Below are 5,519 nucleotides of genomic sequence, written 5' to 3' on the forward strand. Positions count from 1 at the left end.
TTTGGAATATTATGTGTTATTTAGTTATAAAAAATTTAATCAACAAAGAATATGTTCATAATATGATCGTTAGTTAAAACAACAAGGTGATAAAATTATATCTAAACCCAAGATATTTTTGTAAGAAACACTATCGGTGGACTACCCAGCCTCATTTTGCTCTTTTTATTTTTCGTTTGTGATGGAGTCTTTCTATGTTGCCCAGGCTGGTCTTAAATTCTTGCCTCAAGTGATCCTTCTGCCTTAACACCCCAAAGCGCCAAGATTATAGGCATGAGCCACCATGCCCAGTCCACTTGGATTCTTCAGAATGTCACTGATTTCCACGAGCCCTAACACTGGCTGCCTGTAGGTTTCCCACTTCCTGGGATCATGCATCATTAAAGCTTTATTTTAATTCTACCCTGTTTGAGTCAGGTAGTTTTTGTTATCTGATGAAAGCATCCTACCTAATACAGTATTCACAGAAGAGGACTGGAGCCGTGGCTCATGCCTGTAATCCCAGCACTTTGAGAGGCCAAGGCAGGCAGATCAGCTGAGCTCAGGAGTTTGAGATCCGCCTGGCCAACATAGAGAAACCCTGTTTCTACTAAAAATATAGAAATTAGGCCAGGCACAGTGGCTCACACCTGTAATTCCAGCACTTTGAGAAGCCGAGGTGGGCAGATAACCTGAGGTCAGGAGTTTGAGACCATCCTGGCTAAGAAGGTGAAGCCCCAACTGTACTATAAATACAAAAATTAGCTGGGCATGTAATCCCAGCTACTCAGGGTGCTGAGGCAGGAGAATTGCTTGAACCTGGGAGGCTGGGAGGTGAAGTCTGCAGTGAGTTAAAATCAAGCCACTGCACTCCAGCCTGGGCAACAGAGTGAGACTCTGTCCAAATCAATAAATATATAAATATTGTTTCTAAATACAAAAAATTAGCCAGGCCTGGTGGTACATGCCTGTAATCCCAGCCATTCCAGAGGCTGAGGTATGAGAATTTCTTGACCCTGGGAGGCAAAAGTTGTGGTGAGCTGAGATTGAGTCATTGTACTCCAGTCTGGGCAAAAGAGCAAGATTTCATTTCAAAAAAAGCAAAAATAAAACAAACAGTGGAAGGGAGTGTAAAAATATAAGTAGTGGCTGGGCGCAGTGACTCACATCTGTAATCGTAGCACTTTGGGAGGACGAGGAGGGTAGATCACTTGAGGTCAGGAGTTTGAGACTGGCCTTGCCAACATGGTGAAATGTCATCTCAAATAAAAATAAAAAATTAGCCAGTTTTGATGACACATGCCTGTAGTCCCTGCTACTCAGGAGGCTGAGGCAGGAGAAGTGCTTGAACCTGGGATGCAAAAACTGCAGTGAGCCAAGATCTTGCCACTGCACTTCAGCCTGGGTAACAGAACAAGACTACAGCTAAAAAAAATGTAGTAATTATATTTCAGTACTGCAGTTATGGAAGTTTTGATGTTTTCCTTACACTCTACTGTGGTTTTACATTTTTTCTAAAATTACCACATATTACACTTCTAATCAGGCAAAAATCAATGAGGTTTTTTTGGGTTTGTTTGTTTTTAGACAGGGTTTCATTTTGTCATGCAGGTTGGACTGCAGGGGCATGATCATAGCTCACTGCAGCCTTGAATTCCTGACCTCAAGCAATCCTCCTGCTTTAGCTTCCCAAAGCACTGGGATTACAGGCATGAGCCACCATGCCCAGCCCACTATTGGTTCCACATAGTACATATTGTGCTTTGAATCAGAGTTGGCTGATACACATCTGCCACCCTTTCTCTTCTCCCTTCTCTCTGCCTGGAACATGGACTCAGCACTAGCGGCCAAAGGCCATCTATAACAGTGGGGACCAAAGTCACACTCTGGAAATAGGGCATGTGAGGAGAGAGCGTGTGTTTCAGCAGCTGCCATAACCTGCACCGTCTAACCCTAAGCTGCTGTCACCCAAGAAACATGAAACTCATTTCTTTTTTCTTTTTTTTTTTGGAACAGATACTGAATTCATTGGTTGGCTATGAGTAGGAAAATATATCGGTAAAGAAAAAAAAAACCCTGTATATAAATATAATACTAGCTAGTTACAATTAGACCAAGAAGGTCCACTGAAAATAACAGTAAAAGCCCTTGTTACCACCAGTCCATATGATATATATTCAGTTTCCCATCACCCTTATCAAAGAGCTGCCTGGGCAAACGTGACATTCTTTGAGCTTATAGTGCAGATAATGTGCTGCGTTTTGTTACATGAATGGTAAACAAGAGTTAGTCCAGTGCATTACACAATATAATGTACTGTGAATAAAGACTAGATACTTTTAGACACTACTTCAACATACCAGTTATTAAAAATTATCTAACCAAAAAGAAAAGCAAAGTGAACATCTTGAAATACTGTTTATGAATAGTAAAGAAACCTCTGCTAAAGGTGTTCTTGGAATTAGCTGCAACATTTGTTAACTGTTTTGCCTAGGTTGACTTTCATCCTTATATATGAGCCCAAAACCTTAGAAGTCACTATGGAAACTAGTTCCATAACTTTAAATTGTACAGAGTGAAACTCTAAAACTTCCATGCTATTATTGAGAGCCTGAATCTCAGAAGAGCTTTGAAATTTTAAACATTTAGAAGTGCATTCCATCCAAATTAATAATGTCCTTCAGTTTGAAAGTGCTAATAACCCCGAGTAAGTTTTCCTGGTTGTCACCAAATCAAAAGAAACACACACACACACACACACACACACACACATTTTTGGAGATGTTCTTTGCCTATCTTTGGGACTATTAAAGTTGCACTCGACAATTCATTTCTACAACTTTAGCTTAAATTATGCCATAAATTAACTTGACAAACAATATTTAAATTCTCAAGGTATAAGTAATTACCACTAATATGGTAAAGCTGTACTTCAAGAGATTTGCAACAAGCACTTGAGTGCCTCCAAAAACCTGATCTTTAAAACAGAAAACATGCCTCAAAGTTTTTATAAAACATTTTTAAAATGGATTTATCCAGCAAAAACACTGAAATTACATTATGGCAACACATTAAATATATTTGTTACAGAATTTTTGAAAAAAAACTACACTGTGAAAACATACTAGTTTTTATTGCATTTTATAAAGTATAGATTATTGGAAATTATTTAAGACACAGAAAATATCTAAAACATGAAACCTTGCTGAACAAAAGCATCATAGTCTATTTTGGTGTGACTGTTTATTCCCTATAGACCCCAAATATTTCTTCCTCTTTTGAAGTTTAAATTGTAAATCTACACTCTTGGTTCAAAAATTATCAGTGTCCAAATTAAAGTGGAGAAGCTGTTCAAACTGATTCACATAATGCAGTATGCCTGGAAGAGGCAAAACAGGTATTTTCAAGACATAACAGGCCATTATATCTTAATATGCTGCCCCAAATTCAAATATATTATAGACAATAACAAATACAGATGAATACATTTTGTGTAAAGCTCAAACCTTTAGCATCTAACAAGTGCACTCTAGTTCCAGCATCTACGAAAAGATTACGTCCTCCATTAACAAATACAAAATAAGTAAGTGATCCTCCCCTTCCCTTTCCATAAAGCTCTCTGGACCTGTGATTACATAATATAGATCATAGGAAAGGCTGCTTCCTCAGTCTCATTAGTCCAACCAGCTCCAGCTCACCTTCACTGGAAATTGTCATAATGCATATTACCAACATAGTGTTTAATAAACCCAGATTTTAAAATTAAAAAAAAAAAAAAAGACTTCCAGTGTCTGTTGCCTAGGCGCTGGCCTGCTGGGCCATAGGGGCGACGTTGTTGCCGTCGTCCTGCTCCCCCGTCCCGGGGGTCGAGATGTCACGACTCAGCTCTCCAGAGATGGAAGGCTGTCGTAAGCTACTTGGCCTACTGGACAACGATGAGATCATGGCCCTGTGCAACACCGTCACCAACCGCCTGGGGCAGCCTGAGAACTGCCAAGATGCTGTTCATGCAATATTAGTATACAGTCAAAGTGCAGAAGAACTTCTGAGGCGTAGAAAAGTCCACCGAGACATCATATTTAAGTACTTGGCAACACAGGGGATTATTATACCTCCAGCTACTGAAAAACACAAACTTATTCAGAATGCAAAAGATTACTGGCAAAAGCAATCACAACTGAAATTGAAGGATATACCAGAGCCAGTTACAAAGACAGAGGACATGCAATTCTTTCGACAGCAGGTGAAAGAAGATAAAAAAGCTCAAAACGTTGATTTTCATCACCTAGGAGAAGAATTCTGTCATTGGTTCTTTGGACTTCTTAATGCTCAGAATCCTTTTCTGGGACCACCTCAAGATGAAGGGGACCACAGCACTTCTGGCATGATGTCAAGCTTAGGTTTTATTGCAACACATCAGAACAAAATGTGATGGACTACCATGGAGCAGAAATTGTGAGCCTTCGTCTGCTCTCACTAGTAAAAGAAGAATTTCTTTTTCTCAGCCCCAACCTAGATTCACGTGGACTGAAATGTGCATCTTCTCCTCATGGGCTGGTTATGGTTGGAGTTGCTGGGACTGTCCATCAAGGGAAAACTTGTTTGGGCATTTTTGAACAAATTTTTGGACTCATCCGCTGCCCTTTTGTGGAGAATACTTGGATAATCAAATTTATCAACCTGAGAATTGTAGGAGAGAGTTCCCTTGTTCCTGGAACATTACCAAAACCAGCTGTTACATTTGAACAAAGTGATCTAGAGGCCTTTTATAATGTAATCACTTTATGTGGTACCAACGAAGTATGACATAATGTAAAGCAGGCGTTGGATAGTGGAACTGGGGACCAAGCTTGATGTACTGGAAATGAGGCATTGCTGAACGAAAGAGAACTGTGTTTGTCTGACCCTCTAGAGCATGAAGTACTGTCAGCCTAAAAGAAATGTATACAGAAACTCTTGCAAATACTACATCAGTAATGTTTGTAGTTCTCCTTGAAGAGGTCCCTTACGTTCCTTGTGAGTTGTATTCCAAGGTATTTTATTCTTTTTGTAGCAATTGCGAATGGCAATTCGCTCTTGATTTGGCTTTCTTTAAGTCTGTTATTGGTGTAGACGAATGCTTGTGATTTTTGCACATTGATTTTATATCCTGAGACTTTGCTGAAGTTGTTTATCAGTTTCAGGAGTTTTTGGGCTGAGGCGATGGGGTCTTCTAGGTATACTATCATGTCGTCTGCAAATAGAGACAATTTGGCTTCCACCTTTCCTATTTGAATACCCTTTATTTCTTTTTCTTGCCTGATTGCTCTGGCTAGAACTTCCAGTACTATATTGAATAGGAGTGGTGAGAGAGGGCATCCTTGTCTAGTACCAGATTTCAAAGGGAATGCTTCCAGTTTTTGCCCATTCAGTATGATATTGGCTGTTGGTTTGTCATAAATAGCTTTTATTACTTTGAGATACGTTCCATCGATACCGAGTTTATTGAGGGTTTTTAGCATAAAGGGCTGTTGAATTTTGTCAAATGCCTTCTCTGCATC

At 39.6% G+C, this 5,519-nt stretch overlaps 1 pseudogene; it reads left to right on the forward strand.

Annotated features, from left to right (window-relative positions):
• Positions 1-3,850: 3,850 nt before the first annotated feature.
• Positions 3,851-4,833, forward strand: LOC100402960 (uncharacterized protein C3orf38-like; annotated as a pseudogene).
• The last annotated feature ends 686 nt before the right edge of the window (positions 4,834-5,519 follow it).

This window comes from Callithrix jacchus, chromosome 13 (genome assembly GCF_049354715.1).
Source record: "Callithrix jacchus isolate 240 chromosome 13, calJac240_pri, whole genome shotgun sequence".
Classification (NCBI taxonomy): Eukaryota; Metazoa; Chordata; class Mammalia; order Primates; family Cebidae; genus Callithrix; species Callithrix jacchus.